The sequence below is a fragment of the Mirounga angustirostris genome, unplaced genomic scaffold, assembly GCF_029215605.1.
Source record: "Mirounga angustirostris isolate CCGP_5_RB_7025 unplaced genomic scaffold, mMirAng1.0.hap1 SCAF_8, whole genome shotgun sequence".
Classification (NCBI taxonomy): Eukaryota; Metazoa; Chordata; class Mammalia; order Carnivora; family Phocidae; genus Mirounga; species Mirounga angustirostris.
This window is the reverse complement of record NW_026991716.1, coordinates 47,879,613-47,891,983: the sequence shown is the minus strand read 5'-3', so window position 1 is coordinate 47,891,983 and position 12,371 is coordinate 47,879,613. Positions and strand designations below refer to the sequence as shown.

Here is a 12,371-nt window from a genome sequence, read left to right as displayed (position 1 = left end):
ACCCTAATATTGAACCTACCTCAGTAGGTTGTATTAATAACATTTCTGTTGAATTTACCCCCAAATTAAGTATTAATATAATTTGTATAATTCAATATTAGCAAAGACTAGTACACTGAACAACAGACACGTACTCATCACCTAGTCAATAATTAAAATTATTTTTGCTCACTTCAATTTTGATATGCTTTCATGCTTGTATGGGATAAAAAATAGTAAAGTCACAGGTAGAGTTATTTTGCATTACTCTAATATGCTCCATGAGTGTGTTTTGCATTTCATCCATTATGCTTAATAATAGTAGATGAAAAGTTTGAAACCCATTATTTAGAGATATGTTTCAGAAAGGTTATTGCTTAAATGTGGAAATCTTTTCTAATAAAATAAATGTAAATGTGTATATGATTCTGGTATCTTAGCAGAAACAAGGTGTTTCCCAGTAGAATATCTGAGAACTTTGCCGTTATATCTGCATCTTCTGCATAGCTTTGTCCCTGCTGATTCTCATCATGGGATTAGACCATGTGGAAGGCAGTCATTTTCCAAAATGATAAATAATATCCAGGTTAATATCCATTAAGGATCATGCTGGAAACCTAATCCTTGGCTTATCAGGCCTGCTCCAGCCTAAATCTACTTTCTTAGACAGTCAAATTACTTCAACTTCCTTTTGGAAATTAAGTGGGAATAGTAAACGAATGATAAAGTAAAATTAAAAACCACTGGCCATTGTGGTTCTAGCCTTCACTTAGGGTAGGTGAAATCATTTAGCCTATCCTGAGTTAAAGCACCCCCACCCAACCCTTTGGACCATCCAAGATCTGAAGCCTGTATCCCACTCCTGGGTCCAAAGGGAGAAGTCCTCAAAGCTAAGGATTGCCGTGGCTATTCCACTGTGAACTTTGAAGCAGGAGTAGATTAAAAACAACACAACCAAAAACTTTCTGGCATTTAGATTGTTATATTGCCACTGTAATTAAGGGTCATGTCACATCCTTTTTAAAAATCTTAAATGAGGGCGCCTGGGTGGCTCAGTTGGTTGAGCGACTGCCTTCGGCTCAGGTCATGATCCTGGAGTCCCTGGATCGAGTCCCGCATCAGGCTCCCTGCTCGGCGAGGAGCCTGCTTCTCCCTCTAACCCTCCCCCCTCTCATGTACTCTCTCTCTCTCATTCTCGCTCTCTCAAATAAATAAATAAATCTTAAAAAAAAAAATCTTAAATGATAATACAATACAGAGAACATGTAAGAACATGCTGTTTAGCACTGCAGAAAACTTTTTTTAAAAAGCACATTATAACATAATGAAACAATATGTTCCTTTGTTGATAACTCTGGTGAATAATTCTAGCACTGGTGAATTTTAGCAGTCATTACTCTAGATCTTTTCCCACCACAGTCCTCATCAAAATTAACCATTAGAACAATGATGGGAGTGGGAGGCAGATCAAAAAATCTTGGTAATCTCTGCCAACAAATTTATAATAAAAAAGATTGATGGTTTATTTAATGTAGTGGATTACAAGTCCCAGGTGCTTCAAAATTACCAGGAGCCTTTAAAAATTCAAAGGCCCAGGCCTCATCCCCAGATATTAGGATTTGATTGATCTGTCTCTATGGATTTACCTATTTCTGGCCATTTCATAAAAATGGAATCATACAATATATGATCTTTTGTGACTGACTTCTTTGACTTAACATAATGTTTTCTAAGTCATATATACTGTAGCATGAATCGGTACATCATTCCTTTTTATGACTAAATAATATTCCCCAGTATGAATATAACACATTTTATTTATCCATTCATCAGTTGATGGACATTTGGATCATTTGCATTTTGGCTGTTAGGAATACTGCTGCTATGAACATTTATGTACAAGTCTTTTGTGGATATATATTTTTAGTTCTCTTGGGTACATATTTAGGGGTCAAATTATTGGGTCATATGGTAATTCCCTTTTTTAAAAGATTTTATTTATTTATGAGGGCAGGGGGAGGAGCAGAGGGAGAGGGACAAGCAGATGCAGACTCTGTGCTGAGCACAGAGCCTGACATGGGGCTTGATCCCATGACCCTGAGATCAGGGTCATATGGTATTCTATGTTTAACTTTTTGAGTAACTGCCAAATGGTTTTCCAAAGTGGCTGCATCATTTTACATTCCCACCAGCAATGTATGAGGGTTCCGATTTCCCCATTCTGTCCCCAATAACACTTGTTATTATATGTCTTTTTGATTATAACCATCCTAGTGGTTATGAAGAAGTGATATAGTTTTTTTTTAATTTTTAATTTATTATTTTTAAGCTTTAATTTTGGTATAGTTAACATACAGTGTTAAATTAATTTCAGATATACAATATAGTGATTCAACAATTCCATATATTACTCAGTGCTCATCAAGATAATGTATTCTTAATGCCTTTCACCTGTTTCACTCATCTGCCCACCCCCACCCCTCTGATAACCATCAATTTGTTCTCTGTAGTTAAGAGTTGGTTTTTTGGTTTCTTTTTTTCTTTGTTTGCTTTGTTTCTTAAATTCCACATATGAGTGAAATCATATGTCTTTCTCTGACTGACTGATTTCACTCAGCATTATACTCTCTATATACTGTCTAGCTCTATATATGTCATTGCAAATAGCAAGATTTCATCCTTTTTTATGGCTGACCAATATTCCATTGTATGTACATACCACTTCTTTGTTCATTTATTGATGGGCACTTGGGCTGCTTCCATAATTTGGCTATTCTAAATAATGCTGCAATAAACATAGATGTGCACATATTCCTTCAAATTAATGTTTTCATGTTCTTTGGGTAAATATCTAGTAGTGCAATTACTGGATCATAGGGTAATTCTTTTTTTAATTTTTTTAGGAACCTCCATACTGTCTTCCACACTGGCTACACCAGTTTGCATTCCTACTAACAGTGCATGAGAGTTCCTTTTTCTCCATATCCTCGTCAACACTTGTTGTTTCCTGAGGTTTTGATTTTAGCTATTCTAACAGGTGTGAGGTGATATCTCATTGTGATTTTGATTTACATTTCCCTGATGATGAGTGATGTTGAGCATCTTTTCATGTGTCTGCTGGCCATCTATATATCTTCTTGGAGAAATGTCTATTCATGTCTTCTCCCCATATTAAATTGGATTATTTGGTTTTTTTGATGTTGAATTGTGTAACTTCTTTAGATACTAGCCCTTTATCAGATATGTCATTTGCAAATATCTTTTCCCATTCAGTAGATTGTCTTTTAGTTTTGTTGGTTGTTTTCTTCGCTGTGCAGAAGCTTTTTATTTTGATGTAGTCCCAATAGTTTATTTTTGCTTTTGTTTTCCTTGCCACAGGAGACATATCTAGAAAGATGTTGCTATGACCAATGTCAGAGAAATTACTACCTGTGCTCTATTCTAGGATTTTTATGGTTTCTGGTCTCACATTTAGGTTCTTAATTCATTTTGAGTTTATTTTTGTGTTTGGTTCAAGAAAGTGATTCAGTTTCATTCTTTTGCATGTAGCTGTCCAGTTTTCCTAATACCATTTGTTGAAGAGACTTTTTCCGATTGCATATTTTTTCCTCCTCGTTGAAGATTAATTTACCATATAATTATGGGTTTATTTCTGGGCTTTCTATCTGGTTCTATTGATCTATGTGTCTACTTTTGTGCCAGTACCATACTGTTTTGATTACTACAGCTTTGTGATATAACTTGAAGTCTGGAATGGTGGTACCTCCAGTTTTGTTTTTCTTTTTGAGATTGCTTTGGCTAGTCAAGGTCTTTTGTGGTTCTAAACAAATTTTAGGATTTTGTTTTAGTTCTATGAAAAATGCTGTTGGTGTTTTGATAGGGATTGCATTAAATTTGTAGATTGCTTGGGTAATATAGACATTTTAACAATATTTGGTTTCCAGTCCATGAGATATCTTTCCATTTGTTTGTGTTGTCAATATTATTTACCATGTTTTATAGTTTTCAGAGTACAGATCTTTTGCCTCTTTGGTTAAGTTTATTCCTGGGCATTTTATTATTTTGACGCAATTTTAAATGGGACTGTTTTCTTAATTTCTCTTTCTTCTGCTTCATTATTAGTGTATAGAAATGCAATAGATTTCTGTACATTGATTTTATATCCTGTGACCTTGCTGAATTCTTTATCAGTTCTAGTAATTTTTTGGTGGAATCTTCAGGGTTTTCTATATATAATATCATGTCATCTGCAAGTAGTGACAGTTTTACTTTTTCCTTACCAATTTGGATGAATTTTTATTTCTTTTTCTTGTCTGATTGCTGTGGCTAGGACTTCTAGTACTATGTTGAATAAGAGTGGGGAAAGTGGATATCCTTGTCTTGTTCCTGACCTTAAGGGAAAAGCTTTTAGTTCTTCCCCATTGAGTAGGATGTTAGCTGTGGGTTTTTCATACATGGCCTTAATTATGTTGAGGTATGTTCCCCCTAAACCTACTTTGTTGGGGTTTTTATCATGAATGGATGTTGTACTTTGTCAAATGCTTTTACTGCATCTATTGAGATGATCATATGGTTTTTATTCTTTCTCTTGTTGATGTGATATATCATCTTGTTTGATTTGCAAATATTGAACCACTCTTGTATCCTGGAAATAAATCCCACTTGATCTTGGTGAATCATTTCTTTTTTAAACACAATTACTTTATTGACTTCTTACAATCAAATGCTGCCAACTACCATTACTTTCACTCATGCATCAGTAAGGTGAATCATTTTTTTTTAGTGTATTGTTGGGTTGGATTTGCTAGTATTTTGTTGAGGATTTTTGCATGTATGTTCATCAGAGATATTGGCCTGTAGTTCTTTTTGTGTGTGTGGTGTCTTTATCTGGTTTTGGTATCAGGGTAATGTTGGCCTCATAGAATGAATTTGGAAGTTTTCCATCTTTTATTTTTTGGAAAAGTTTGAAAAGAATAGGTGTTAACTCTTCTTTAAATGTTTGGTAGAATTCATCTGTGAAGCCATCTGGTCCTGGACTTTTGTTTGTTGGGAGTTTATTGATTACTGATTCAATTTCATTGCTGGTACTCAGTCTGTTCAGATTTTCTATTTCTTCCTGCTTCAGTTTTGGGAGTTTATATGTTTCTAGGAATATCTCATAGTTTGATTTGCATTTCCCTTGTGACTAATAATGTTGAGCATCTTTTCATGTACTTATTGCTCATTTATATATCTTCTTTGGAGGAATGTCTATATAAAATCTTTTAAATTGGATTATTTTTTTATTGTTGAGTTGTAAGAGTCTATATATTTTGGATACTGGAGTATAGATAGATATCGATAGCTAAATATCAATAGATGTATTGATATATAATATCTGATATATGATTTACGAATATTTTTTTCCCATTTTATGGGTTACTTTTCACCTTCTTCTAAACTCTTTGATGCAAAAGTTTTTCATTTTGGTTAATTTTCTTAATTCTTGTGCTTTTGGTATCAAATCTAAGAAACCATTGCCTAATCTACAATCATGAAGATTTACATCTATGTTTTCTTCTATAGTTTTATAATTTTACCTCTTACATTTATGTCTTTAGTGCATTTTGGGTTAATTTTTGTGTATGGAATGAAGTAGGAATCCAATTTAATTCTTTTGCATGTGGATATCCAGTCAGTTCAACACTGTTCATTGAAAACTTTGTTTCTTCCCCACCAAATGTCTTGACACCCTGTTAAAAATCAGTTCACCACAGATATATGGATTTATTTCTAGACTCTTAATTCTGTTTCATTTATCTATACATCTATCCTTATGCCAGTACCACGCAGTCTTGATTACTGTAGTCAGCTTAAAATCAAGAAGGGTGACTCCTACAACTTTTTTTTCTTTTGTTTTGTTTTGTTTGAGATTGTTTTGGCTATTCTGGGTCCCTTATATTTCCATGTGAATTTTAGGATCAGCTTGTCAAATTTCTACCAAAAAGAGACAGCCTGGATTTTGATAGGAATTGCAATGAATCTATATATCCTTGTGAAGAGTATTGCTATCTTAACAATATTAAGCCTTCTAGTCCATTAACCTGAGATGTTTCCATTAACTTAGGTCTTCTTTAATTGCTTTCAATGATGTTTCATAAAAGTTTTCAGTGTACAGTATTGCAACATTGATATTTTTTACAGTTCTTCAGATAATTATAATGTGCAGCCAGTGTTGAGAATCATTGCTTAATGTCCATAAGATTGTCCCCCAAATCACAAATCTTAGGTTAGCTGTCCATATATGGCCCTGCTAAGAACAGGGAAGTGGGGTTTACTTTGACTAAGATGTCCCACTTCTGAGAGATGTCCATTTCATGACATTTCATAAGAAAATCTGGTAGTAAAATGTAATTATACAAAGAATCCTAGAGTTTCAAAATCTTGAGAGGCCTGAGAATTAATTTGTGCTGGCCCAGAGGGGTGAGAGTCCATCTGACTTTAACATCTACTAAGAGTGAAGGTACATTGAGCAAACTTCATCAATAACCCATACCCATGTTAAATAACCCTCCCCTTTGAAAATATCCTCACCCACTACCTCTGCTTTCCTATTTATAACTAGATGTTTAACCCCCTGGGCTCTCCATCCCATCTGTACCCAAATTATGATATGTCTAAATTCTGATTATTTTAACTTAAGGCCATTTCTCAGTAGATCTGAGGAACATCTGTTCACCATTTCTAGTACAAAGACTAGAAAGCCTTTGTTGTTTGTTTTTGTTATTGTTGTTTGGTTGGTTTCTTTTGGGTTAGTTTGGTTTTTTCCTTTTGGCTTTTGATTTCTGCCCTTCTCACATGCAACACCTTCAAGGCTTGACGAAATCACTGTGAGATCTAAAGGAAATGAAATGTCCTCTCATATTAATATTACATTTTGTGACCCCATCCATGGCTAAGTGAAGCTGTGGGTAGCTGGAGACTTTGACTTAGGATGCTACTGTGACAAGTGGTCAGGTTATCTCTGAGGAAACTTTGGAATAAATAACATATTGATCCACTTGTGACAGTAGTCAGTCCCTGACTGCTCATCTTCCTCTTCCTAGCTCTAGACCTCAGGGTCTTTCTAGGTCCTGATACCATCTACACATCTGCAATTCTAGTTTACATGAACTACCTGAAGATTGAAGAGCAGTGTAGATTTTCTGGAATACCAATGAAGAAGTTATCTCTTCAGATGGGACTGAACTATAGGCCCAAGGCCCTCATCTTTTTCCCACTTCACAAATGATAGATGATGGTTACAACCATGCCACTCCTTCATGCTCTGTCCAGACACTGAAAAAAGTTAAAATAGTATAGCAAAGATAAGAAAATAGTACTAAGACTTTTTTTCTTGATTTAATATTAATACATCATTTTATCCATCTATTAAATCAGTCATTTGAAATTTCAAAAATTATAATAAAGCATGGGAAAACACAGGGCTAGTCTAATTTTTAAACTTTATTTAAAATGCAAAACAAGTTGTTTTTTAGCACATTTCTCCACAGGTATATCAACAGGGCAAGTAAGTATTTCAATTGAAGAATAAGCCTGGATAAAACTTGTTTTAACATTTTAATGTGCCATCTGTTGAATTTTTTAAAAATTAGCATTAATATCGATAACATTAATGCAAACATTGCTTTGGTTTAATAATAATATTTTATCATGTCATTATAATAGAAATGTTCATAGCACCATTCTTGTTTATAAACTATGTATACTTTGTCTATTCTTTGTTTATATTCTACTATATATCTATCCATGTTTCTCATTTTCAAAAAAGTGAGAAATTTTCTCATGAGAAAATGAGAAAACAATCCATTGCAATGATTTTCAATTTTCCTGCTTAGTAGTAGTATGTCATTAATAAGGGCTGACTTGGGCCTTTGGAGAAAATGAAGCAAGCTGTATGACTGTCTTTTCCCATGGGGGAACAAAAGAGCACACTACCAACACTGAAGGCACAATCCATGAAAGAAATAATTGATAAGCTGACCTTCATTAAAATTAAAAATGTCTGCTATGCAAGAGAATGAGAAGAGAAGACAAGCCATAGACTGGGAAAAAGTATTTCCAAAAGACACACCTGATGAAGTACTGTTATTCAAAATATACAAAGACCTCTTAAAACTCAACAATAAGCAATCAAACAACCTGATTAAATAATGGGCCAAAGATCTTAACAGGCACCTCACCAAAGATGTACAGATGGCAAATAAGCACATGAAAAGATATTCCACATTATATGTCATTAGGGAAATGCAAATTAAAACAGCAATGAAATGCCACTACACATCTATCAGAATGGCCAGTTGCAGAATACAGACAACACCAAATCCTGGTGAAGATGTGGGACACCAGAAACCCTCATTCATTGCTAGTGGGAATGTAAAATGGTACACCTACTTTGGAAGACAGTTGGGCAGTTCTTAGAAAACTAAACATACTGTACTCTTACCATATGATCTAGCAATCAAGCTCCTTGGTACTTACCCAAAGGAATTGAAAACTTACATCCAACAACCAACCTGCCTACAGATATTTTTAGCAGCTCTATTCATAATTGCCAAAACTCGGAAGCAACCAAGATGTCCTTCAGGAGGTGAATGGATTAATAAACTGTAGCATATCCAGACACTTCTTTTTAATGCTAAATGGAGTATTATTCAGTATTAAAAAGAGATGAGCTTATCAAGCTAAGCGAAGACATAGAGGAAGCTTAAATGCATGTTAATAAGTAAAAAAAGCAAATCTGAAAAGGCTTCACAGTTCGATTCCAACCATATAATATCCTGGGAAAGGCAAAACTATAGGGACAGTAAAGATCAGTGGTTGCAGGGGTTGAAGGATGGAGGGACAGATGAACAGGGAGACCACGGAGGAATTTTAGGGTAGGAAAAATACTCTGTATGATACTGTAGTAATGGATACATGTCATTATACAAACCCATAGAATATACAACACCAAGAGTGGACCTTAATGTAAACTATGGACTTTGGTTGATTATCATGTGTCAATGTACGTTCATCAACGGTTACAATGTACCTCTCTGATGAGGGCTGTTGACAATAAGGGAGGCTATGTATATGTGGGGCAGAGAGTATATGGGAAATCTCTGCCCCTTCCTCTTAGTTTTGCTGTGAACCTACAACTGCTATAAATATAAAATCTTTAAAATTAAAAAATTTTTTAAGCATACTACCTATGAAAGAAATAATTTTGAATCTGTTCTGATTTTCTTAAAATCCCAAGCTGACACAGTATTTCACTACTATTAGTAAAACATTAATTGCAGCATGCTTCACAGTTAACTGAGGCTAAGTTCTTCTGGTCTAGACTAATGGTCTCCATTTTTTTTTTTTTTTTTTGCATGTACCCCTGCCATTAAAAAACATGAGCATGAACACCCCAATATAGGTATGTATATTTATTTAAAAATTATATGCATGTAGCACTGTGCTTACATATTCTGTACACAGAGAGAATAGAAGGTTTTAAAAGGTGACATGAAAATAAATATAAACTAAAACTTTAATATCTTTTTCCTCCAACCATATGGATCATATTGCACAGACTTTGGCAAGTTTATTTTTCCCTCCCACTTCTAGAAAAAATAAAGCAGGGAGCTATTTGTGGATCCACCAGGGAGTACAATTTCTGGCCTCAATTTTTTTCTGTTTGGTAAAGGACCTTAAAAGGTCAGATGTTTGCCTATGCATGTAATCTGTGCTACACGGGTGTTAGAAGGACTTTGGGTTCCCTCCACAAGTTTCCAGATTGGATTGGTTTTGACCTGTCGTGTGAACTCTGGAAAGAAGGTGTAAATGAGTCATTATATAGGCTTGGGCTTTTTCTTTTATTTCCTCCCTTTTTCCCATTGAAGGAATAGCACAGAATTTTATGCAGCTTTCATGGTCTTTTCCTTTTGACAAAACATTGAAATGATTGAACATTTATCAATTGTCTGTAACACAAGGTGTGTCGTGAGATTCTTCATAGAAGTGTCCATTTGACTTTTGATCCATTCTGTGTTTTGTTGTTTTCATTATTTAAGTCTCTAGTATAAATTGTATGGAAATTGCAGTCAACCATGGGAAAGCTTTTATTTCATCGTCAAAGGGGATGGCGATTTGTTTACTTTCCTTGCTTGCTTTTTAAAATAGGTTTTCTTCTAAATACAAAAGCAACACATGGGATGATAAAAAATTTTGGAAAATACAAAAAGCAAAAGAACAAAATTAAAATTTCCTATATTCATATTAACTAAAGATAATACCAAGCTAATCTCTTTTCCCCCCATGAAAGTAATGTTTTTCAAAATTCGGGTCATATTGCATTTCTTATTTCATTTCATCCTTATTAATTAATACCTGACCATTGTGAATATGTTTTCATGTGAAAAAATTTTCAAAACCTTTATTTTAAATGAGTGCAAACTATTTCATCAAGTGGTTATACTATAATCTAACCATTCCCTTATGATGGATGCATAGGCTATTTCTAATGTTTTTGTGTGTGCTTTATTTTTTCCCCAACCTTACTGAGCAATCATTGACAAGTATAATTGTATATATTTAAAGCATTCAGGGTGATAATTTGATATACGTATACATTTTGGCATGATTACCATGATCAAGGTAATTGACACATCCATCCCCTCACATATTTAGCTCTTTTTTTTTTTTGTAGTGAGAATGCTTAAGATTACTTTCAGCAACCTCCAAGTATACAATACTGTGTTATTAACTGTAGTCACCATGCTGCCTCCGAACTTATTCTTCAACTGAAAGTGTGTATCCTTTGATCTACATCTCCCCAATTTCTAATTTTTTGATGTCATCTTTGCAGTGACAAGCATCCTCATATGTATGTGTTTTATTACATTTCATGTTATTTGCTTATGACAGAGTCTAAGAAGCTCAATTCCTTCCTTAGAAAGAATTTGAACATTAATAATACTTTTGATGATATAAAATTGCTTTATAGAAAGCAGCCGCTAATTACACACCAATTAATGATGGATGGAAATGGATGTCACTCAACATAATTATGAGTACTGAGTATTATCTCTAAAACATTCTCAAGAGAGGTTGACTGGAAAGGGGCATGAGAGAATCTTCTGTAGTTTTGGAAGTGTTCTGTACCTTGATTTGTGTGGTTTTACTCTGTGTGTGTGTGTATGTGTGTACATGCATGCATGCGGGTCAGAAATCATTGAATATTACCTTTAAAATTTGTGTCCATTACTGTATGTATATTATTTCTCAATATGATTTTTTTTTACATTGTATGTATGTTTTATATTTGCCAATTTGACAGATGGGAATAGTATATATATTTTTTCATCTTTCCAAGTGCATCATTATGCCTGAAAGAGGGATCACCAAATTTCTTTGTTTGACCATCAGTACATTTTTAATAATGGGATTTTCCACTGCGGTCAATGAGTGAAAGCCTTATTTGCATTGTGTCTGAAAAATCAACATTAAATCTCCTTGGTGAATATTCTTTTGGAAGGTTGTAACTCATTATCTCTTTTCAGTTTATTCATTGCTTTGTTCAAATGCTGTTTTGGTGTACTTCCCAGACAACATCTATGAAATATTTTTTAAGAATATTAAAGCTTTGAAACCCTAGGTACAATACCAGGGTTTTTAGTATCTAGAAGAGTGTATCTCAGACTTGAATGCATGTACAAATCCACCTGAGATTCTTTGTGGTATAGCATAGAATTTACCATCTTAGCCATTTTTAAGTGTACAGTTCAGTAGTGTTAGGTATGTGCACATATAGCAGATCTCTAGAACTTTTTAATCTTGCACAACTTTTGGGGCACCTGGGTGGCTCAGTCGGTTAAGCGTCTGCCTTCAGCTCAGGTCATGATCCCAGGGTCCTGGGATCGAGTCCTGCATTGGGCTCCCTGCTCAGCGGGAAGCCTGCTTCTCCCTCTCCCTCTGCCTGCCACTCCCCTTGCTTGTGCTCTCTGTCGAATATATAAATAAAATATTTTTTAAAAAATCTTGCACAACTTTATAACTACTGAACGACAACTCTCCATGTCTCCCTTCCCCCAAGCTTTTGGCAACCATCATTCTTTCTGATTCTGTGAGTTTGGATATTCTAGATACCTCATATAAGTGGAATAGTATGTATTTGTGTATTTGTCTTTTTGAGACTGCCTTATTTCATCTAGCATAACGTCCTCAAGATTCACCCATGTCATTGCATGTGACAGGATTCTTTTTTAAAAGCGGAATAATATTCCATTATATGTATATATACCACAACTGTTGGTGAACACTTGAATTGCTTCCACCTCCAGGTTATTGTGAATAAATGCTGTAATAAACATGGGTGTGCAACT

The 12,371-nt window shown here is 34.5% G+C and overlaps 1 long non-coding RNA gene across 3 annotated transcripts in view; it reads left to right on the top strand.

Annotated features, from left to right (window-relative positions):
• Positions 1-12,371, top strand: part of LOC123837806 (uncharacterized) — a 64,926-nt gene that overhangs the window by 29,770 nt on the left and 22,785 nt on the right. The window contains exon 1 of one of the 3 annotated variants that reach the window (XR_010413650.1): positions 7,451-9,424. The exons of the other annotated variants lie outside the window; for them this stretch is intronic. This is a non-coding gene — a long non-coding RNA (uncharacterized LOC123837806). Of the gene's footprint in view, positions 1-7,450; positions 9,425-12,371 lie in introns of those variants that run through there. 3 annotated transcript variants of the gene reach the window in all.